At 44.7% G+C, this 25,375-nt stretch overlaps 1 protein-coding gene across 2 annotated transcripts in view; it reads right to left on the reverse strand.

The window, feature by feature from the left end:
- Window positions 1-25,375, reverse strand: part of LOC121009451 (gamma-aminobutyric acid receptor subunit beta-4) — a 465,957-nt gene that overhangs the window by 94,895 nt on the left and 345,687 nt on the right. The window lies entirely within an intron of this gene.

Here is a 25,375-nt window from a genome sequence, read left to right on the forward strand (position 1 = left end):
CCTCAGCAGCAATGGCGCTCTGTGAGGGACCCTGCTTATGCAGTTCAACAACCCGACCACGTTCAAAAAGGGAGAGTTTTTTTGCCTTTGCCATCATAATGTGTGACTACCTGACAGAAAATGACTATGAATCCACATCTTTGCACAGATTTGGCCTTTTAAAGGCATGTGGTCCTAAAATTTGGATCAGTTGAAAAACAGCCTGTTTCAGTTTAATCGTTATTTTCAATAAATTGAATGCTCAAAAAATGTTTTGTCTTACTCTCATTTCTTCTTGTTGCATGTTGAAGCTCTACTTGGAACCTTGTTAAGATCCAACAATGTAAAATATGATTTTTTGTTATTTTTTAAGTGGTCTTAAACTTTTGATCAGGACTGTAGCATCCCAAAAATATCAGAATGTTAAGAAATCTAGGACTTGTGAGCCACACATTAGTGCTGGTGGGCTCCTGCCCAGGTTTAAAAAACAAAACAAAACAATGATGAGAAAATATGTAATTTTTTATTTTATATGTTGATTGAAATGTTTGAACATTGTAGTGGACACTACTGTATATTCAGTTGGTTCTATTAATGGCCAAGGTGGGAATAACCTGTGTAAAAGGCCAGCCAGAGATGGCTAGAATTATAGAAACATCCAAGACAGCTGTGCTTCTCAGTTTCCATAACTCCTATAGCAGTGAATGGGTGCTGCACAAATAGAGCAGCTCAGGAGTTATCTGTGCTAGTCTGCTTGCATAGTTTCCATTCACTGCTTAGCGAGTGACAGAAACTGTGTAATGCAGCCCACTTGGCCATTTCCATAACTCTGCCTACCATGGCTATTCCCATCTTGGCCATTAAACTTAAGATGGGTATGTCCCTTTAATAAATGTGGTGAAAGCCACGTGAACAAGAATTAAGGCATATTTGCAATAGTAAGTCTGCCCTAAATGTTAAAGGGTTTCTATCACTTGGTATGACATAATTAGCTGTCAGACACTAGCGATCTGCTAGTGTCTGCTCTGGCCAACCATCCTACTATAATCACTTGTGGGGCAGCGGTTTTGCTAAAAAACTAACTTTTATAAATATGCTAATGAGCCTCTAGGTGCTATGTGGGCGTCATTAGCACCTAGAGGCTCCGTCTACCTTCATACACAGCCGCCGCCCAGCGCGTCCCTCCAGCCCGCCCATGTCCTCCTCCGTGTGACGCAGCGGACGAGTTCTCGCGGATGCGCCGTGCGCGGCTGTATTCGGCGCATTTGAGATCTCAGCTCGGAGCGGTCAGACATTCAATGCGCATGCGCCGAATACAGCCGCGCATGCGCATTGAATGTCTGACCGCTCCGAGCTGAGATCTCAAATGCGCCGAAAACAGCCGCGCACGGCGCATGCGCGAGAACTCGTCCGCTGCGTCACACGGAGGAGGACATGGGCGGGCTGGAGGGAGGCGCTGGGCGGCGGCTGTGTATGAAGGTAGACGGAGCCTCTAGGTGCTAATGACGCCCACATAGCACCTAGAGGCTCATTAGCATATTTATAAAAGTTAGTTTTTTAGCAAAACCGCTGCCCCACAAGTGATTATAGTAGGATGGTTGGCCAGAGCAGACACTAGCAGATCGCTAGTGTCTGACAGCTAATTATGTCATACCAAGTGATAGAAACCCTTTAAATGTTTTTTTTCCTAATGAAATCTCAGAAAAAGTTTAACAAAAATACTGTCCAAAATCATTTTTTACTTAATAGAATAAATAACCAAACGTCCACGAGGAATATAAAGGAACTAGATAGGTTCTAAATTGGAGTGGTAGAAGAAATGTTCTCTAACAATGGTTTATGCTGAGTTGAGTTCATGCATACCACGTATGTGTGGGTAGAAAGGCTAAAGGAAAATGTTAAAATTTTTTATGAATGATCTTGTGTATAAACACCTGCTAAAAGTTCAACAAGTACATATATACAGTACAGACCAAAAGTTTGGACACACCTTCTATGAAAATTGTAGATTCACACTGAAGGCATCAAAACTATGAATTAACACATGTGGAATTATATACATAACAAACAAGTCTGAAACAACTGAAAATATGTCATATTCTAGGTTCTTCAAAGTAGCCACCTTTTGCTTTGATTACTGCTTTGCACACTCTTGGCATTCTCTTGATGAGCTTCAAGAGGTAGTCCCCTGAAATGGTTTTCACTTCACAGGTGTGCCCTGTCAGGTTTAATAAGTGGGATTTCTTGCCTTATAAATGTGGTTGGGACCATCAGTTGTGTTGAGGAGAAGTCAGGTGGATACACAGCTGATAGTCCTACTGAATAGACTGTTAGAATTTGTATTATGGCAAGAAAAAAGCAGCTAAGTAAAGAAAAATGAGTGGCCATCATTACTTTAAGAAATGAAGGTCAGTCAGTCAGCCGAAAAATTTGGGAAAACTTTGAAAGTAAGGGCTATTTGACCATGAAGGAGAGTGATGGGGTGCTGCGCCAGATGACCTGGCCTCCACAGTCACCGGACCTGAACCCAATCGAGATGGTTTGGGGTGAGCTGGACCACAGAGTGCCAACAAGTGCTAAGCATCTCTGGGAACTCCTTCAAGACTGTTGGAAGACCATTTCAGGGGACTACCTCTTGAAGCTCATCAAGAGAATGCCAAGAGTGTGCAAAGCAGTAATCAAAGCAAAAGGTGGCTACTTTGAAGAACCTAGAATATGACATATTTTCAGTTGTTTCAAACTTGTTTGTTATGTATATAATTCCACATGTGTTAATTCAAAGTTTTGATGCCTTCATAGTCATGAAAATAAAGAAAACTCTTTGAATGAGAAGGTGTGTCCAAACTTTTGGTCTGTACTGTATATATACACATACACACACACGCAGACAAAAGGCAAATAAGCAGCGACCCAATGCTCGATAATAGTCCCAGTAAGAGGACATCTACAGATGAGAAACATCTACTCAGGTGAATTAAAGACTACTTTTTTTCACTTAATTTGGAAGTACCGTGGCTTTATTCCTTTTGTATGCAACAGATGATTGGTCTCATCTAAACTGCAGGACTCTGTGCAGCTCTACACTGACAGTGCTGGCCTGATTTTGGAATATACAGTGTATATATAATATATATATATATATATATATATATATACACAGCATATGTGTATATCCGCACACTCAAATCACTTGAATTCAATTATTAAATTTTTGGCTGCAAATTTACAAAAGACCTGTCATCAGTTTAGCCCTAGTCTAATAATGGTCTTACCTTATAGGGCGGCCCCCACTGATTCCATGGCACTTTTATTTTTTTCTAAAGACCCCCCCGTTTGTGCGCTGTTGGCCCCGTTGATTTCGGCACCGTTTATTATAATGAGCCGACTCAGTTATATTAGGCGGAGACTCGCAGTTTCACTGGGGGCGGTTCTCTTCTCCCTGACTGTGAGTGCATCCAATCAGAGCGCACAGCTCTTAGCCAGGGAGGAGCTCATTCTCCCTGGCTCAGAGCAGTGCGCTCTAATTGAATGCGCTCACAGTCAGGGAGAAGAGAACAGCCCCCAGTGAAACTACAAGTCTCTGCCTAGTATAACTGAGTCGGCTCATTATAATATAAGGCGCCAAAATCAACAGGGCCGACAGCGCACGAACGGGGGGGGATTGGCAGGGGTGGTTTCTTTAGAAAAAAAAAAGGTGCCATGGCATCAGTGGGGGCCCTTTAAGGTAAGACCATAATTAGACTAGGGGTAAACTGATGAAAGGTCCTCTTTAAAAAAGGATGTTGTCAAAATAGACCATGATTTCCTGTATGAGCTTTAGCATTTATACAATATGTAAACTTTTAAAACAGAACCACAGTCAGCTCCAGCCTCTCATAATAGGGGACATCTCTGCTTGGAACCCGCAGTAGAGAGAAAACTATGTAAACAAGAAAAAACTCCAGCACCTGATGTCTCCATAAAAAGTCCAAAATGTATTGATTATCCATTAAAAAGCTTTTGTGAGCAGGTATCGCATGCCAGGTGACACCCACTGATCTGATATTGGTGACTAATGTTAAGCGAATCGAAGTGAATCCAAATTTTAGGAAAAATTAGATTTGCCACAAATCCAAATTTCCTCGCACTTTGTGGGGAAAAAGTTTTTTTCCTAAAATGGCGGCTACATGTGTTACAAAGTGAAAGTAAGAAGCCCGGGAACGCAATATGATCCATAATGCTGAGCAGCCAGCCAATCAGCAGATAACCATCCCCTGTGATGTCACAGCCCTATAAAAGCCTCATCTTGCCCGGTCTCTGACATTTTACTGTGAGCTGAGCATGGGGACAGAGATGCCAAGCGCTAGGGACAATGGTTAACAAACCTTTTAATTGTAGAATATTGGATGAGGCAGCACAGGGACAGTGCATGGACGGTATAGGGAGATCAAAGGGAAAGTTTTTGCACACTTTAGGGACAGCATCGGTAGACTGCTGGGACAGTACAAGCTCAGTGTAATCGTCCTATACATCTTGTTCATCTGTTGTGCCATACATTCTTATGGTCAACAGGCAGTCTAATATATTGATGCATTTTTCAAGTTCATCTGCTGTACAATTCATAATTAATCTGTTCTGTTATATATAGACTAACTGTGCAGCAGACATTGTGTCAACAGGTGATCAAACATATAGGCGCGTTGTTCATTTTGTGCACCATTTATTCTTAATATGTTCTGTTATACATAGACTTAATGTGCATCAGACTTATTGTCAACAGGCAGTTACCTAGTTCACCTACTGCGCCTTTACAACTTAATCTGTTCAGTTATGCATAGACTTAGTATGCATCAGACTCATTGTCAACCGGTGGTCTAATATATAGGCTCGTTTACGTAGTTCATCTGCTGCACCATTGATAGTTAATCTATTCTGATATACATAGACATACTGTGCATCAGACTTAGTCTCGACAGGAGGTCTAATATATAAGCACATTTACCTAGATCATCTGCTCCTTTAATGTGGTCGAATCTATAGGTGCCTTTTTCTTGTTCGCCTACTGCGCCATTAATTCTTAATCTGTTCAGTTTTACATAGACTTACTGTGCATCAGACTCATTGGCAACAGGCGGTCTAATATATAAGCAAATTTTTCAAGTTCATCTACTGCACCATTCATAATTAAATTATTCTGTTATACATAGACTTACTAGTAGCTGACCAGCTAAGACCTGACCTAGGTTGCTAATATAGCTTACATGTTTATACAGCTAAACCTGCCAATAACCTTAATACAGTTCCTATGTTTGTTTTGTTAATAACAAGGGCAGAGTTATTTACAGTGACTTTATGTTTGGATGTCATATAACTGTTTTATATTGTGTTCACAGAAGCAGAAAAGATAATAAGCCTTCATTATATGGATGTGAGGTAAGCTCAATGACACAGCAGAGAAAGCAGAAAGCAGAAAGTTAAACTGTTGTTGCTGGGCAGGAGTCTAGACCAATCACAGCCAGCCTCACACAGAGCAAGAATTCTGACAAATTACAGCCAGAATCGCACACAGCTTGTGTGGGAAATTCCGCTATCAAGAGCTGCTGGAATCATTATTCACCAGAGAGAGGAGCTTAACAGACACACACTCCACTAAGAGCTATGTTTTATGGAAGCAAGAGGCCAAAATAGGTATTTAAAACAGTTATATAATGTTCCTACTGTTAATATAGTGATTAGGACTGTATACTAAACTGGTTATATGTATGTATATTTACTTACAGTTCCACCAATTGCAAATTCCATACAAACGAACTACTGAGCCATACAATCATACAATCCAAACAAATTACATACAAATGAAAACTGCTCATAAGCAATTGTATAGAGCAAACTAAAAACCAAGTAGAGCAAGATAACTATTGGTTAACCTCTCAGAGAGATCATAAAGTGCTTAAATAACTTAAAGTGAGAGTACAGATACTCAAAAGAGAAATATATCCACCATTTTATGTTGAATGACAATATTGAACAGTTGAACCACCATCTTATGCATACCACCATTTTGTGACACTTAATTCAACACATGTTTTGTACATGGACTATTTGCTGCGGAGGCGGCAGTTTAATATATGAAGAAAAGTGGAAGTTAATAAAGAAGTTATTTCAAGCATTTGGTGTGCTCTTTAAATCTATTGCTTCCATAGAACAGCGCTAGAGGAATTATAGAGTAATAGACAGTCTGGTTAGACTAAAAAGTCAGATATATCAAACATCTTCTAATGCCAGTAACATAAGTGGATGATGATGAAGCCGATCACACGTTGGAGCCAGGTAAAGAGGGGGCATTGTCATCAGGGGATGAGAGTAGCAGCAGATTCATGAGACTGCAGCAGGGTCGAAGCAGTAGGAGATCTGGATCTGGAGCCAAATGTGCCCTGGTTAGACCATCTGCTAATCAGGAGCCTACCTGTCAGGAAACAACTAGCAAAGAGACAACAGTATGTGTGCTGCATTCATCCAATGGCACATTAGCTGAACAGGCACCTGGCCAAGTTGCTGGTACTACAGTCCCTCCCTTTTCATATAGTGAACTATGAACATTTCAGAGAACTGATGGCTTGTGCCCACCCCAGGTGGAGACTCCCAAGCCGTCATTAGGGTACTTTCACACTAACGTTAAAGTTTTCCGGTATTGAGTTCCGTCCTAGGGGCTCAATACCGGAAAAACGCATCAGTTTTATCCCAATGCATTCTGAATGGAAAGCAATTAGTTCAGTATGCATCAGGATTTCTTCAGTTTGGTCACTTTTACGGTATTTGGCCGGAGAAAATACCGCAGCATGCTGCAGTATTTTCTCCGGCCAAAATTCCGGAACACTTGCCTGATTGCCGGCATTAATTTCCATTTAAATGTATTAATGTATTAATGCCGGATCCAGTACCAAGTGTTACAGAAAACCGGATCCGGTTTCCCAGTCTGCGCATGCGCAGACCTTTAAAAATGTGAAAAAAAAAATACCAGATCTGTTTTTCCGGATGACACCGGAGAGACGGATCCAGTATTTCAATGCATTTGTCAGACAGATCCGCATCCAGATCCGGAAACAAATGGTATCCGTTTGAACACGGATTTCCGGATCCGGCATGCAGTTCCGGCAACGAAACTGCAAGCCGGATTCCTCTAATGCTAGTGTGAAAGTACCCTTACTTCTCTAAAAAAGCTGCACTAGCCCTTCACATGTATGTTGAGCAGAATGTGGGCCAATCCTTGAGCCTGTTGGCGTCTGGTACAGTTCATGCCAGTGCTGACGTGTAGAACTGTAATTATGGAAAAGGACAATATATGTCCTTTACAGCTCACTGGGTAAATGTGGTTCCAGATAAACACACAAGCAACTTGGCCAGGTGATGGCAATGCTGCCTCCGCGTTGTAATCGTGGGATTTCTGCGCCAATGTCCTCCTCAGTCTCCGCATCCTCCACCTTGTCCTCAGCCTCCACTGTAGGCACAGTTCAGAGTGGTCCTCCAGCATACCACCTATGCAAAGCATGGCATTGTCACGCAGTTCTGCACCTAGTCACCTTGGGTGAATGGAGTCACAGTGGGAAGGAACTGCTTCATATTGTCAAACAAGAAATCGAATCCTGCTTGTCTCCTCATCAACTGGAGATAGGAACCATGGTCATCGATAATGGGAACCCATGTGCCCTGCATGGCGCGCGTCTTCAATCTGCTTGTCAATAAGTCTTCCACCCAACTGCAAGACATCTTGAAGATGTAAAGAAAACTGTAGATGCCTTTTAGCCACTCTTACCATGCAAAACACACCCTCCTTGACCTCCAAAGGCAGAATGGTGTTCCCTACATCGCCTAATATGCAACATTTCCACATGTTGAAACTCCATGCTCCACATGATGGACTGACTGTATGAGCAAAGGAAGCCCGTGACCAAGTTCTTTATGATGCAGATAAAGGGACTACTTCCTTGTATAACTTCAACATTAGAGAGTGGCAGCTCATGCGTGATACCTGCCGTTTGCTCAGGTCCTTTGAGGAGGCTACTTAATTTGTCAGTCACCAGGATTACGGGATGATTGATGTCATTCCACTCCATCACGTCCTGGAGGGGATGCTGATAAATCTGACTGGCGAGGGGACAGAAGACATAGCACCTACATCTCATGGCCACCTAAGCCATGTAGAGGCTAAATTGGCACAGGAGGAGGAAAACAAGGAGAAGGACATAAATGCCCAGAAATTCTATACAGAACTAGTTGTTTTATCTGCCCAAGAGACAGAAGAGGACCAGAGGAGTATGAGGAGCTAAAGGGCAATGATGTAGATGACAACAGACTTAAGGCTACTTTCACACTGCCATTCAGAGCGGGTCCGTCTGATGTCTGCTCAGACGGATCCGCTCCTATAATGCAGACGTTTGGATCCGTTCAGAACGGATCCGTCTGCATTATAGCTTAAAAAAATTTCTAAGTGTGAAAGTAGCCTGAACGGATCCGTCCAGACTTTACATTGAAAGTCAATGGGGGACGGATCCGTTTGAAGATTGAGCCATATGGTGTCATCTTCAAGCGGATCTGTCCCCATTGACTTCCATTGTAAGTCTGGACGGATCCGCTTGCCTCCGCACGGCCAGCGTTCAGGTGTCCGCTTGCTGAGCGGAGCGGAGGCTGAACGCTGGCAGACTGATGCATTCTGAGCGGATCCGCATCCACTCAGAATGCATTAGGGCTGGACGGATGCGTTCGGGGCCGCTTGTGAGCCCCTTCAAACGGAGGTCACGAGCGGACACCCGAACGCAGGTGTGAAAGTAGCCTTAGAAGTATGCAGTGGAGATAGAGGCAGGGAGTCCCTCCGAGTTCCTTGCACAAATGACCAGATGCATGCTGAGTTGCTTGCGTAGTGACAGTCACATTATCACCATTCGGTCGAGAAATGACTACTGGCTCTCTACAATGTTAGACCATTGCTACCAGCCCAAAATGGTGGCCTTTTTTGCACCTTCTGAGAGGGCTGAAAAAAATACTATTCAGACATCTTTTGTAGTTCGTTGGTCACTACCTACACCTGCTATCGCCCATCCACATGAAGGTCTAACCTTGGGGACCCTCTGAGCTCATGCTACACTGCCATAACTGCTAGAGTGGGGTGGGGGTGGGGGCAGGAGCAGCACCGATCCATCAACAGCACTTTTCTTCACCCGCCTACTGAAGAAAGCACCCAGCAGCAACAGGACAGGGAGCAAAACCTGAACCAGCATGTGGTGGCATACTTGGACTGCACCCTGTCACCCCAGGTCCAAGATCTCCTGGACTACTGGGCAGCCAAACGTGAATTGTAGCTGCAACCATAGGAGTTTGCCCTTGTAAAGCTTTCCTGCCCAGCCAGTAGTGTGGCATCAGATCGAGCGTTTAGTGCGGTGGGTGGCATAGTTACCCCAACTCACCTTTATAAAGATTAATCTGACATGGATAAACCAGGATTTCCAGACAATGGTGCCGCAACAGACTAGATAATTCTGGCATTAATGATCTGATTGTAGTGTGCTGCCACATTGGAACATTGTGACAAATGGCCCGTTACTTCTGCCCATGTGCTGCTGCCACTATTCTGATGTTGTCACCCGCCTAATGCCACATGCCTGCTGCCTCTACTGCCATCTGCTCTTACTGTGATCTGCCACAATCTTGTGCTGTTACTGCCACTGCTGTTGTTCCTCCTCCCCCACACTCTGTTCCAGGGCCACTATTGTTACTCTTTATGCTGTTGCCACCCTCACCACTCTGTTACAGGGCTACTAGTGTCCCTGTTTGGCTGTGTTAACATCAACGTTTATTTTTCCATTCTTCTGATTAGGAGAACAGAAAGATAACAAAAAAAAGGGCCCTGATGTTTGAACATCCAGAAGCCTCTATCACACGGTCAGTATTTTGCAAGAGTGGGTCAAAAACACAGAACAGATGTAAATATTTCCATTGCATTTTATCTTTATTTTGAGCCCACTCTTGTTTTTGCTTTGCCAATACTGATCAAAAACTTTTTAAAAAATGACCAAAAACTGACCATGCAATATGCAAAATAACTGTGGAGCCCCAGTTATGGGTCTTCAACACAGTGAAAGCCAGATATCCCTCAAAGGAAGGAAAACCAAGTTGGTTTTCCTTCCTTTGAGGGATATCTGGCTTTCACTGTGTTGAAGACCCATAACTGGGGCTCCATGGTTATTTTGCATATTACTGTTTCCCAGGGAGCTTTGCACTTTGGATTGCTGTGTCGAGACTCTTAAATGAGGCTCCACAGTGTTTTCTGTAGCTGGTCTCCCTAAGGTCAGCTATTGTTTTGTTCAAAAACTGACCATGTGATAGAGGCCATTAAAGTACTGCATGTAGGACTTCTTTTCCACCTGAATAAAACCGATTTCTGATGCAAATGGACAAAACTCATGCAAATTGAGCATGATGCCTCCATCAGGTGGTCAGTATTTTACAGTATCTGTTTTAGACCCACTCCAGTTTTTGCCTTATCAACACTGATCAAATGCTGATCAAATACTGATGGTTTGAAGGTGGATGCACAAAATACTTTTTTGGACTGTTCTTCTTATGGATCAGAAGAATGGAAAAATAAACTGCTGTGAACACTGCCTTACTGCTGCCACCCTCTCTACTGTCATTGGGCCACTACTTAAATCTTGGGCCCCTACAAAGTCCATTTCGATAAATTAAACCTGACTTTAACATTGACCAAATAAGGCTACTTTCACACTAGCGTTCTTGCTGCATCTACCGGGGTTCAGCAAAAACGCTTCTGTTAGGGTACTTTCACGCTAGTGTTTAAGTTTTCCGGTATTGAGTTCCGTCAGAGGGGCTCAATACCGGAAAAAAACCGCTTCCGTTTTGTCCCCATTCATTGTCAATGGGGACAAAACTGAACAGAACGGAATGCTCCAAAATGCATTCTGTTCCGTTTAGTTGCGTTCCCAGACCGGAGAGAAAACCGCAACATGTTGTATTTTGCTTTCCGTCCTGGGAAACTGATCAAGACGGATCCGTCATGACCCCAATACAAGTCAATGGGGACGGATAAGTTTTCTGTGACACAATCTGCCACAATAGAAATGGATCCGTCCCCCATTGACTTTCAATGGAGTTAACGACGGATCTGTCTTGGCAATGTTAAAGATAATACAACCGGATCTGTTCATAACGGATGCAGACGGTTGTATTATCAGTAACGGAAGCATTTTTTCTGGCCCCTTACTGATAATACAACCATCTGCATCCGTCATGAACGGATCCGGTTGTATTATTTTTAAGGCTACTTTCACACTAGCGTTCAGAGAGGATCCATCTGGTGTCTGCACAGACGGATCCTCTCCTATAATGCAGAGGTTTGGATCCGTTCAGAACGGATCCATCTGCATTATAGTTTAGAAAAAATTCGAAGTCTGAAAGTTGTTCAGACGGATCCGTCCAGACTTTACATTGAAAGTCAATGGGGGACGGATCCGTTTGAAAATTGAGCCATATTGTGTCAACTTCAAACGGATCCGTCCCCATTAACTTACATTGTAAGTCTGGACGGATCCGTTTGCCTCCGCACGGCCAGGCGGACACCCGAACGCTGTAAGCAGCGTTCGGGTGTCCGCCTGCTGAGCGGAGCGGAGGCTGAACGCTGCCAGACTGATGCATTCTGAACGGATCCGCATCCAATCAGAATGCATTGGTAGCTGGACGGATGCGTTCGGGGATGCTTGTGAGACCCTTCAAACCGAGCTCACAAGCGGAGCCCCGACGCTAGTGTGAAAGTAGCCTAACATTGCCAAGATGGATCCGTCATTAACTCCATTAAAAGTCAATGGGGGATGGATCAGTTTTCTAGTGTGTCAGAGAAAACGTGTTAGAGATCCGTCCCCATTGACTTGCATTGGGGGTCATAACGGATCTGTCTTGCTCCGCATCCCAGGATGGAAAGCAAACTACAACATGGTGCGGTTTTCTCTCCGGTTTGGGAACGCAACTAAACGGAACGGAATGCATTCCATTCTGTTCAGTTCGGTTTTGTCCCCATTGACAATGAATGGGGACAAAACTGAAATGTTTTTTTTTCCGGTATTAAGCCCCTATGAGGGAACTCGATACTGGAAAACTTAAATGCTAGTGTGAAAGTAGCCTAACACTTCAGTTATTTGGTCAGTTATTTTTATCACTTAATGTGGACCAAATTCAGGAGCCAAGCCTACTCTTGGATTAGGCATCATGAATTGATCGGCATCTGTTCTGTGGTTTTGCCCCGCACCTGCTTTGGACTGACAATAATGCTGGTGCAAGGAAATGGCTCACTCTACCATATACCAAGGTAGGTGCTCTAGTCCAATTCAATCACCCTTCCAATGATAAGTAGTACAATAAATAATGGATGGACTGGCACTCAAACATAGGTGACTCACATGGATACACGTAAATTTATTATGGTAATAAAAACTATGTATAAAACAGCTGGATTGTGCAGCTAAAATATAAGTATTAAGGCTAAGGTATTGCCGTATTTGTGTGAGGGGAGGCTCCCTCTCACGGCATATAAGGCTCACCCCCATAGCCCACGTCGCGCGGCTCGTTGCTTTTCCGGCGAGTTTCACTTCCGGGTCGGCACTTTCGGCAGCGCTCACAGACGTCACGAGGCTATTCGCGATCGGAGTCTCAGCGTCAGCTCCGGTTCTCCGCCTGCATCGGACTTAAGGTGATAAGGTTGGGGGGGGGGGGGGAGGCGTTAGACGCCGGTACTTGCCAAAGCATGGCGCAGTCTGACTACATGTGCGCGGCGGTCACTGGCCGTGTCACTTACCCGGCAGCCGGTCAGTCAGCCGGCGTGGCTACGATTACATCCTTGGGCATGGTAGGGGGCGTGTCTTACGTGTCTGGGGCATGTGCCGCCGCCACGTGTGCCTCACTGGGCGGCTTTTGAGTGAGGTGCTCGCGTACGGGCAGCTCATGGTCCTTCAGTGGGGGCCGCAGTTGTGGTGGTCCTTGGCAGGGCAGTCTGGCGGTACACTTCAGTGCCCTCAGTCAAGGTCTTCAGGGCACGTCGCCTGGTCCGGCTCTTGGACACGGGGTATTAAAACTACTAGGCGTGTAGTTATTGCAGGCAGCAGCCCATACTGCACTGCATTGTGGCTTCTCATTGGCACACACGTAGTGGTTTTGGTGTCTTCAGCCAGCGCCAAATAAAACATATAGTGGTGGCACATCAAAATACATGGCTCATAAGAGTTTAACCTATCAGGGTTCTAGGTGGTAACCGCAGTATCTTTTTCAGGTCAGTAGGATCGTCATCCCACAGCGCATACTGCCACTACGTATCTCCTGGTACTTTGTTTCCGGCAGGGAAAAATAAATAAATAAATAAATAAATAAATAAATAAAAAATATATGAAAAAAAAAAAATGGCGGGGGGGAAGGGGTAGTAGTAGAGGTCATGCAATATGTTGAGTTTCCTTTCTCCCCTTTTCCCCTTAACTCGCAGCAGTAGGGCATATCCGCATTGGTTCAGGTAGGTGACACGGAGTCCGTCTTGGGGGTAGGGGTTTTGGTGTCACGGTCTAGTAACACGGGGGTGTGGCACATCCTATGCAGGGTATTCTACTCCTGAAAAATAAAAATACAATAAAAATATATATAAAAAAATAAAAAAACAACAAGGGGGAAGACATGTATTTCTTTTCACCCTTTGCCTTGACCGTAGGGCACTAAGGTCTTGTTACAGCAGCCCTTGTGTCGTGTGTTGCGGGTACGGACGTTCGTGGTCTGTCACCAGTACAGATGCTCATGGCTTGTTACCAATAGGCAGGTGCGGCCTGTCACTGGTGCAGGCATGAGGTCCGTCATGTCTGCAGACGATCAAGGCCTGTGCCGATTGCAGGCGCCTATAGTCACAGACGCTCAAACCCGTCACGGCTGCAGACGCTCAGAAGTCTGTCACGACTACAGATGCTCAATAGTCTGTCGCGAATACAGACGCACGCTAGTCTGTCACGACTACAGACGCTCAATAGTCTGTCACGACTACAGACGCCCGATAGTCTGTCACGACTACAGACGCTCGATAGTCTGTCACGACTACAGACGCTTAATAGTCTGTCACGACTACAGACGCTCAATAGTCTGTCACGCCTACAGACGCTCACTAGTCTGTCACGACTACAGACGCTCAATAGTCTGTCACGACTACAGACGCTCAATAGTCTGTCACGATTACAGACGCTCAATAGTCTGTCACGACTACAGACGCTCAATAGTCTGTCACGACTACAGACGCTCAATAGTCTGTCACGACTACAGACGCTCAATAGTCTGTCACGCCTACAGACGCTTACTAGTCTGTCACGACTACAGACGCTCAATAGTCTGTCACGCCTACAGACGCTCACTAGTCTGTCACGACTACAGACGCTCAATAGTCTGTCACGACTACAGACGCTCAATAGTCTGTCACGACTACAGACGCTCAATAGTCTGTCACGACTACAGACGCTCAATAGTCTGTCACGACTACAGACGCTCAATAGTCTGTCACGACTACAGACGCTCAATAGTCTGTCACGGCTACAGACGCTCAATAGTCTGTCACGGCTACAGACGCTCAATAGTCTGTCACGACTACAGACGCTCAATAGTCTGTCACGCCTACAGACGCTCACTAGTCTGTCACGACTACAGACGCTCAATAGTCTGTCACGACTACAGACGCTCAATAGTCTGTCACGACTACAGACGCTCAATAGTCTGTCACGACTACAGACGCTCAATAGTCTGTCACGACTACTGACGCTCAATAGTCTGTCACGACTACTGACGCTCAATAGTCTGTCACGACTACAGACGCTCAATAGTCTGTCACGACTACAGACGCTCACTAGTCTGTCACGACTACAGACGCTCACTAGTCTGTCACGACTACAGACGCTCAATAGTCTGTCACGACTACAGACGCTCAATAGTCTGTCACGACTACAGGCGCTCAATAGTCTGTCACTACTACAGGCGCTCAATAGTCTGTCACGGCTACAGACGCTCAATAGTCTGTCACGGCTACAGGTCACCAGGTAGTTATATATCTTGGGGTGGACCATGGGCATGTCAACAGATTCAGGAGTACGATGCCAGCTTCACTGGGCAGCACTGCATCATGTTAGCAGGCTCAGACATCACGCACAGGCAGTTTCAGCATACCATTGACTGGTCCATAGTCGATACCGAGCTGTTTTGCCGGCATTTTGCAGGTCTCAAAGCCCCGGCGTGTAGTAGCTGCGGCTCTTACGCACATGCCACAGATTGGTGTACTAGTGCCAGGCCAGAACGAGCACAAGCTAGCTATACTCCCCAACCTCCGTTTGCCAGGCTTACGACAGGCATAGACAAGTTAGGGCGGCCGATTAAATATCTTGGGAAAACACAGATATGCAACAACTTTAACACTACAGCTTGTTACTTTAATCATTGTAGGCTGCTGCACTTGTGTACCCTTTGTTTCAGGGCTCATTCTGTCACCGTGTGCCCCCAGAAAGGGCAACATTCAGCGTGACTAAGCGTGGTAGATACGGATTTGCTGGCCATATTTTTACTAGATCATCCAGATCAGAGTTGGGTCCAGTTTCTGATCGATGGTCTTCGGCATGGCTTCCACACCGGCTTGGTGGCGCTGCCGCAGGTTACATATGAATGCATAAACCTGTTGTCGGCCGTCCGAGACCCGGTCTCCATTTCACACTTACTATCTGTCGAGTTAGAGAAGGGATATTTGATAGGTCCAATGGCACAGTCCCCATATGATTGTTGGAGGGTCAACCCCATAGGTGTTGTCACAGGGAAATTTTCCAATAAAAAAGGGTAATTTATGATTTGTCAGCTCCTCATTCACTCTCCATTCCAAGTTTGAACTCACTGATACCCTCTGAGGAAGTTTCTATGAAATATTCTTCCATAGATGAGGCCATACAGGTCATTCTGTCACTAGGCGAGGGAACCTGGTTGTCAAAAGCCGATATCACGGATGAACAAACTGACTTTTGGCGCTAAGTCGAGTCCCTGGTTATTTGATCAGTTTGCCCAAGGCTTGCATTGGGTACTAGTGAATGTTTTTCGAGCACATCACGTAATCCACTACCTGGACGATTTCCTGTTAATCGAGCCACCCACACAGGTCCCACGAGATCTCACGGTGTTGAGAGGAGTTTTTGAAGACCTTAAAGTCCCCGTAGCCCCCAATAAAGTAGAGGGTCCAGGTAATGTCATTACTTTTCTAGGCATTCGCTTGGACACAGTTAGCATGCAAGCTAGTCTGCCTCACGACAAGTTAACTAGGATCAGAGAAGTAGTACACAAACTTGCACGTGTTAGAGTCACCACTAAAACAGATCTCCAGAGTCTACTTGGTATGTTGAACTTTGCAATGAGGATAATACCACAAGGTAGATCATTCATATCCAGGTTGCTGAAGCTTCTACCCTTAGCCCCGGGTCAGGATAGCGCACTTAGGTTAGATCAGGATGCTTTAGCAGATCTCATGATGTGGGATGAATTTTTGGCACAGTGGAACGGAGTGTCATTCTTTGTCCCCTCTGTATCCAGTCATTCCCCGATCGTCCATACAGACGCAGCTTCTTCTACCGGGTTTGCGGCCATTTACAAAAAACATTGGATGGCCAGCCCTTGGCCGCCTGAGGTTTTAGATATTCCAGGCTTTCTACAGTCATCCGCCCTTTTTGAGATATATCCCATAGTGGCAGCAGCTCATACGTGGGGCAGTCTGTGGGGTAACCAGACCGTGTTGTTTCTAACAGATAATGCAGCACTGGTGGACATTATGATGAAGGGCAGGTCTGGGTCCAGAGAAATTATGGCGTTTCTGAGGAGGTTTGTGTGGTTGTCGTTACAGCATAGGTTAAATTTTGTTTGCATGCATATTCAAGGACAGAGGAATCTTGCTGCAGACGCGCTATCCAGGCTTAACGTTCCATTCTTTTTACAGGTTTCCCCAGTGGCAGATCCGCTACCAACTACGATCCCGCAGCACAACCTGCTAGTCATGCAGTAGCACCACTACTACTCACTGCCAGATCCCTGGTGGAACAGTCCCTCTCCGTAAATACGTTGAAAGTGTACAAGACAGCATGGGCGTTGTTTAGCAAATTCAGAGTCTCACATCCACCACTAGATATGGGACACATAACCTACCTAATGGCTTTTATTGGGTTTTTGCCACTCAAATTTGAAGTTAGCTTACAACACAATCAAGCTATATCTAGCAGGTATCCAGCATTACTTTATCTGGCTCACCCGGAGCAGCCTTCCTTGTTTTCTGCCTATCCCATTAAGGCTATGTTACGGGGTATACAGAAAACCACCTTTCAGGAAACCACGGGCCGTCAGCCATTCACAGGTCCCATGTTTAGGGCAGTCTCTGACATGCTACGTAACCACCCCTTTGGTCTAGAGATTAGTAGACTAGTGGAAACGGCATTATACCTGTCTTTTCGGTTTCCTAAGGCCCGGGGAATTTACGTGCACAGCCACTTCCACAAAGTTTCCTCGGAAGAAAGTTCTAATTCCAGATAGTTCAGGGTTCTTGCTTAATTTAGAACAGTCTAAAGCCGCTCGTCCGGGGGAGATGGTACGTATCAGGTATTTTCCCACCGGTAACCAGTGGTGTCCAGTCGAAGTCCTAAACCAATGGTTACTTCATATACGTACATCGTTACCAGACTCGCCATTGCTGCCTCACAACGGCACATCTCTCAGCATTCAGGTTTTCCTGAAGTACGTTAGGGCACTACTTATCAATATCAATGTTAACCCAGCTAGCATCACGGGTCACTCATTTCGTATCGGCGCCGCCTCAGCCGCCTCCAAGAACGGTGTCCCGGTCCATGTCATCATGAAACTAGGGAGGTGGAAGTCCTCGTCATACCTTACGTACATCCCAGACCCATGTCATGAAATGTCTGTTGCTTTTCGTAATTTGTTGGCATAATACGTTATTTTCATTAAAACACTAATTACACTAACGTTTGTACTTTTTGGCCACTTTAGGCTACTTTTACGACAGCAGTTATGGCATAATTCTACTGCTTATTATGGTAAGGGGGTCGTGGTAGGGCATGCGTTCTGATAGCCTGTCCGAACACAAGTATTAAGGCTAAGGTATTGCCGTATTTGTGTGAGGGGAGGCTCCCTCTCACGGCATATAAGGACACCCCCATAGCCCACGTCGCGCGGCTCGTTGCTTTTCACCCGCCCACCCATTCCCCCTTTTTCAATTATCAGACTACTAAGGTGGCCCACTTTAGGCTACTTTTACGACAGCAGTTATGGCATAATTCTACTGCTTATTATGGTAAGGGGGTCGTGGTAGGGCATGCGTTCTGATAGCCTGTCCGAACACACTAAAATATTACACACTAAAAACGAAAAGATAGAACAATAAAAACACGCATGGATGTACCCGAATATAGAAATGTATGTGAACCACAAAGTCACTCCACATATGTTCCGTGCTTTCACAAAAGTCCCATGTATAAGTATTTCAGTAGATCCAGTTGTAGAATGTTCATATCTAGACCAGGATATTATAGTGAGATCAGTTGTACACAGTTCATATCAGGCAATTTTGCTATATGGGGCTCATAGGTAGAACAAAGATGTGGCTTGGGCTTTCAATTTTGATATTGATATTTGTATATGACTTAAATGGATCAGTACCCGCTTGAATGGTTACTTACAGTTCAGTCGGTCAGCCCGTTGTGGCGTCCCACTACTGTGGGCTTACCTGACCCTGTATGTCGCCTTTGCTGTGATCGATATTGTCGAATTAGAAAGTCGCGTTTTCAGCATGGAGTTTTAGCCTATGGTGCAATGGTGTGCGATCTTGGCCTCTCTAATGTGCTAGCATTATGAATTTTTTAATCTATAGGGAGGATATAGATCACCATTTTGCAAGCATAGGCAAAAAAACGCATGAATACATGAAAAAACGCATGCATACCGCATGGAAACCGCAAAGAGATCAAGATAAATTTTCGAAGGAGATCAAATCACTAATCGATATATTCGAAAATTGTGTGATAAATATACCACTACCAATCTGCAAGTATAAACAAACAAGAAAACACATGCACTTTAAAATGCTTATATATCGAACTGCAAAGAAATCTGTAGGACACAGAAATCCAAACCAGGCTTTGATGGGAGCTCAAACAGGATATAAAAGATCGGATCCGGAAACATTGAATATAGCCACTAAAGAAGGGAAAAGTACTCCCCGAAACGTGTCTCGGAACTGTAAGACTATATTCAATGTCCGAATATATGCAAAAATAAGTCTGAAGCGCTTCAGCATATTGCGAAAAATCAAATGCAAAAAATCGGATGCATAAAAATCGGAAATCAAATATTGACGAGAATTTGAATTTTCCCGCGAGTTGTGAGGAGAGTCACGTGAACTGCCAACAACAAACATAGCATGAGACGCTGAGGCACAGCGTGAGAGGCCAAGATCGCACACCATTGCACCATAGGCTGAAACTCCATGCTGAAAACGCGACTTTCCAATTCGACAATATCGATCACAGCAAAGGCGACATACAGTTGCAAGAAAAAGTATGTGAACCCTTTGGAATGATATGGATTTCTGCACAAATTGGTCATAAAATGTGATCTGATCTTCATCTAAGTCACAACAATAGACAATCACAGTCTGCTTAAAACTAATAACACAAAGAATTAAATGTTACCATGTTTTTATTGAACACACCATGTAAACATTCACAGTGCAGGTGGAAAAAGTATGTGAACCCTTGGATTTAATAACTGGTTGAACCTTCTTTGGCAGCAATAACTTCAACCAAACGTTTCCTGTAGTTGCAGATCAGACATGCACAACGGTCAGGAGTAATTATTGACCATTCCTCTTTACAGAACTGTTTCAGTTCAGCAATATTCTTGGGATGTCTGGTGTGAATCGCTTTCTTGAGGTCATGCCACAGCATCTCAATCGGGTTGAGGTCAGGACTCTGACTGGGCCACTCCAGAAGGCGTATTTTCTTCTGTTTAAGACATTCTGTTGTTGATTTACTTCTATGCTTTTGGTCGTTGTCCTGTTGCAACACCCATCTTCTGTTGAGCTTCAGCTGGTGGACAGATGGCCTTAGGTTCTCCTGCAAAATGTCTTGATAAACTTGGGAATTCATTTTTCCTTCGATGATAGCAATCCGTCCAGGCCCTGATGCAGCAAAGCAGCACCAAACCATGATGCCCCCACCACCACACTTCACAGTTGGGATGAGGTTTTGATGGTGGTGTGCTGTGCCTCTTTTTCTCCACACATAGTGTTGTGTGTTTCTTCCAAACAACTCAACTTTGGTTTCATCTGTCCACAGAATATTTTGCCTGTACTGCTGTGGAACATCCAGGGGCTCTTGTGCAAACTGTAAACGTGCAGCAATGTTTTTTTTGGACAGCAGTGGCTTCCTCTGTGGTATCCTCCCATGAAATCCATTCTTGTTTAGTGTTTTACGTATCGTAGATTCGCTAACAGGGATGTTAGCATTAGCCAGAGGCTTTTGTAAGTCTTTAGCTGACACTCTAGGATTCTTCTTCACCTCATTGAGCAGTCTGCACTGTGCTCTTGCAGTCATCTTTACAGGACGGCCACTCCTAGGGAGAGTAGCAGCAGTGCTGAACTTTCTCCATTTATAGACAATTTGTCTTACCATGGACTGATGAACAGCAAGGCTTTTGGAGATTCTTTTATAACCCTTTCCAGCTTTATGCAAGTCAACAATTCTTAATCGTAGGTCTTCTGAGAGCTCTTTTGTGCGAGGCATCATTCACATCAGGCAATGCTTCTTGTGAAAAGCAAACCCAGAACTGGTGTGTGTTTTTTATAGGGCAGGGCAGCTGTAACCAACACCTCCAATCTCATCTCATTGATTAGACTCCAGTTGGCTGACACCTCACTCCAATTAGCTCTTGGAGATGTCATTAGTCTAGGGGTTCACATACTTTTTCCACCTGCACTGTCAATTTTTACATGGTGTGTTCAATAAAAACATGGTAACATTTAATTCTTTGTGTGTTATTAGTTTAAGCAGACTGTGATTGTCTATTGTTGTGACTTAGATGAAGATCAGATCACATTTTATGACCAATTTGTGCAGAAATCCATATCATTCCAAAGGGTTCACATACTTTTACTTGCAACTGTACAGGGTCAGGTAAGCCCACAGTAGTGGGACGCCACAACGCGCTGAACTGTAATTAACCATTCAAGCGGGTACTGATCCATTTAAGTCATATGCAACTATCAATATCAAAATTGAAAGCCCAAGCCACATCTTTGTTCTGCATATGAGCCCCATATAGCAGAATTGCCTGATATGAACTGTGTACAACTGATCTCACTATAATATCCTGGTCTACATATGAACTTTTTACAACTGGATCTACTGAAATACTTATACATGGGACTTTTGTGAAAACACAGAACATATGTGGAGTGACTTTGTGGTTCACATACCTTTCTATATTCGGGTACATCCATGCGTGTTTTTATGGTTCTATCTTTTTGTTTTTAGGCCTCATACACACGACCGTTGTTTTATTCCGTGTCCGTTGTGCCGTTTTTCGTGATTTTCTGCGGACCCATTGACTTTCAAAAAAAAACTCGGCTAATTGCATCGTTTGCCATCCGCGTCCGTGATCCGTGGTTCCAGTCCGTCAAAAAAATATAACCTGTCCTATTATTTTCGCGAAAAACGGTTCGCGGACCCATTCAAGTCAATGGGACCGCTAAAAAACGAGGAGGCACACAAGATTGTCATCCGTGTCCACGCGTCCGCGTCCGTTTTTTTACTATCATTTGCATGGCAAACCTGTCTTAGACTTTTTTTTACTTTCGTTTATATCTGCTGGTCCTGCAAAAATAAAGGAAGACACACGGAAACAAAAACGGAAACGGATCACGGAACAACGGAACCCCATTTTGCGGAACGGAACACAAAAACGGTCGTGTGCATGAGGCCTAAGGCCTCATGCACACGACCGTTGTGTGCATCCGTGGCCGTTGTGCCGTTTTCCGTTTTTCTTCGCGGACCCATTGACTTTCAATGGGTCCGTGGAAAAATCGGAAAATGCACCGTTTTGCAGCCGCATCCGTGATCCGTGTTTCCTGTCCGTCAAAAAAATATGACCTGTCCTATTTTTTTGACGGACAACGGTTCACGGACCCATTCAAGTCAATGGGTCCGTGAAAGAACAAGGATGCACACAAGATTGGCATCCGCGTCCGTGATCCGTGGCCATAGGTTACTTTCATACAGACGGATCCGAAGATCCGTCTGCATAAAAGCTTTTTCTGAGCTGAGTTTTCACTTCGTGAAAACTCAGAACCGACAGTATATTCTAACACAGAGGCGTTCCCATAGTGATGGGGACGCTTCTAGTTAGAATATACTACGAACTGTGTACATGACTGCCCCCTGCTGCCTGGCAGCACCCGATCTCTTACAGGGGGCTGTGATCCGCACAATTAACCCCTCAGGTGCTGCACCTAAAGGGTTAATTGTGCATATCATAGCCCCCTATAAGAGATCAGGGGCTGCCAGGCAGCAGGGGCAGACCCCCCTCCCTCCCCAGTTTTAATTTCATTTGTGGCCAGTGCGGCCCCCCCCGGCCCCCCCTCCCTCTATTGTAATATCATTGGTGGCCAGTGTGCGGCCTCCCCCCGCCCCCCTCCCTTTATTGTATTATCATTGGTGGCAGTGTGCGCCCCCCCGGCCCCCCCTCTATTGTATTAATATCATTGGTGGCCAGTGTGCGGCCTCCCCTCTCCCCCCCCCCCGATCATTGGTGGCAGCAGAGATTCCGATCGGAGTCCCAGTTTAATCGCTCTGGGGCTCCGATCGGTAACCATGGCAACCAGGACGCTACTGCAGGCCTGGTTGCCATGGTTACTTAGCAATATTACAATATTAGAAGCATCATACTTACCTGCTGAGATGTCTGTGCTGCCCGGATCCGGAATTGCGGATCCGCACTTCCGGGTCCGCAATTCCGTTCCCGAAAAAAAATAGAACATGTCCTATTTTTGGCCGCAATTGCGGACAAGAATAGGCAGTTTCTATTAAGTGCTGGCGATGTGCAGTCTGCAAAATGCAGAACACACACGGACGTGTGAATGGACCCTAAGGCCTAGTTCACACGAACGTATGGCTTTTATAGTTTTTTGCGGTCCGTTTTTCACGGATCCGTTGTTCCATTTTTGAGTTCCGTTGTGTTTCCGTTTTTGTTCTGTTTTTCCGTTCCGTTTTTCCATACGGCATATACAGTATACAGTAATTACATAGAAATAATTGGGCTGGGCATAACATTTTCAATAGATAGTTCCGCAAAAATGGAACGAATACGGAAGACATACGGATGCATTTCCGTATGTTTTCCGTTTTTTTTGCGGACCCATTGAATTTAATGCTCCATTCACACGTCCGCAATTTCGTTCCGCAATTTGCGGAACGGAATTGCGGACCCATTCATTGCTATGGAGCAGCTTGATGTGCTGCCCGGACACGGAATTGCAGATCCGCACTTCCGGGTCCGCACTTCCGTTCCGCCAAAAAATAGAACATGTCCTATTCTTGTCCGCAATTGCGGACAAGAACAGGCATATTCTATTAGTGCCGGCAATGTGCGGTCCGCAAAATGCGGAACGCACATTGCCGCTGTCCGTGTCTTGCGGATCCGTGGATCCGCAAAACACATTGCGGACGTGTGAATTGAGCCTAATGGAGCCACGGAACGTGATTTGCGGCCAAATATAGGACATGTTCTATCTTTCAACGGAATGGAAAAACGGAAATATGGAAATGGAATGCTTACGGAACACATTCCGTTTTTAATGCGGAACCATTGAAATGAATGGTTCTGTATACTGAACGTATACAGAACCCCAAAAACCGGCCCGTACACTCGCAAAAAAAAACGATCGTGTGAACTAGGCCTAATAGTGATGCACAGTCATTATATAGCTAAGAGAAGGGATTCAAATGCATGTGTTTGCACTGCTACAACATGTATTCAAAGTTTCTCCACTACTTTATTGGCGCTGCCTCCATGTTTTTATTTTGTTCCACTAAAAATTCATTGGGACACCTGTAGAGGTATGCAGTGTTTTGTTTTTCTTCTTTACTGAAGGATGCTTTTTTTGGTTCAGCTAAGGGATAGCTTGGAATGTTGGTGGCCTGAACGATGATGTGTACATCCATATATGTGACCTGCTTGTCATTCTGACGCACAGTACCTGTTTCCAGAAAGGACTAACTATGAATGTTGTTGCACTGCACAGTGAAGTACACTGAGATACATTCTCCCTGCAGGACGGGATAGACCTGATTTAATGTGCTACATTATGAATTAATTCATAACCAAGAGAATCTCTTGGAGAAATTCAGCGAAGCGACCGAATCGAATCTCTGAAAACTTTGCCTTATCTCTAGCAGTGTGCATCGTGTTCAACTGCTAAAACATTCATAGTTAATCTGTTATCTTACACACAGACTTACTGTGCATCAGACAGTCTAAATTATTGTTGCATGCATCTTGTTCAACTGCTAAGACAGTCATAGTTATGCTACTTTCACACCAGCGTTTTTGCTGGATCCGTCATGGATCAGCAAAAACTAGAGATGGCCTTGTGGTTCGCCCGGCGGTCGTTTTGTAGCGAACTTTGCTCGATCGCAGTTCGCCGAACGGGCGGACATATGTCGATGTCCGCCGACGCCATATTCTTTTACATTGTGAAGAACTTTGACAGATGACACATCCATCAGGGGGTACAGTAGAGCCAATTGAGACGTTTTAGCACATGGACATACCCCCTACCTTATAAATAAACCCGATCTCGCCACCATTTTACATTTAGTCTTTTGCCAGTGTAGGGAGAGGTTGCTGTGTGGCAAAACGTTAGCTAATAGGACCACAAAAGTCCTTTTAAGGACTGGTATAGGTGTGCTATCGATAGGTGTGACTTACTGAGGGGTGTAATATACTTATAATATACTTTCTAACATAGAAAGTATATTATAGCGCATTTGTATTGTGCAGTAGTTGTGTACGGTTCTGCTGCGATACCGCAGCTACACAGAGTGCCAAATGCTATTGGAACAAATAATTTCTGCTGGTGTGATATACCAGTTGCCCCCCAAAAAAACTGACTGAAGCAGGGGTGTGATATACCAATAATATACTTTCTATATAGTGCATTTGAGTAGTGCAGCATTTGTTTGCAGTTTAGCTGTGTTACCTCAGTTACACAGAGTCACAAACGCTATTGGAACAAATAATTTCTACTGGT

The sequence above is a fragment of the Bufo bufo genome, chromosome 8 (genome assembly GCF_905171765.1).
Source record: "Bufo bufo chromosome 8, aBufBuf1.1, whole genome shotgun sequence".
Classification (NCBI taxonomy): domain Eukaryota; kingdom Metazoa; phylum Chordata; class Amphibia; order Anura; family Bufonidae; genus Bufo; species Bufo bufo.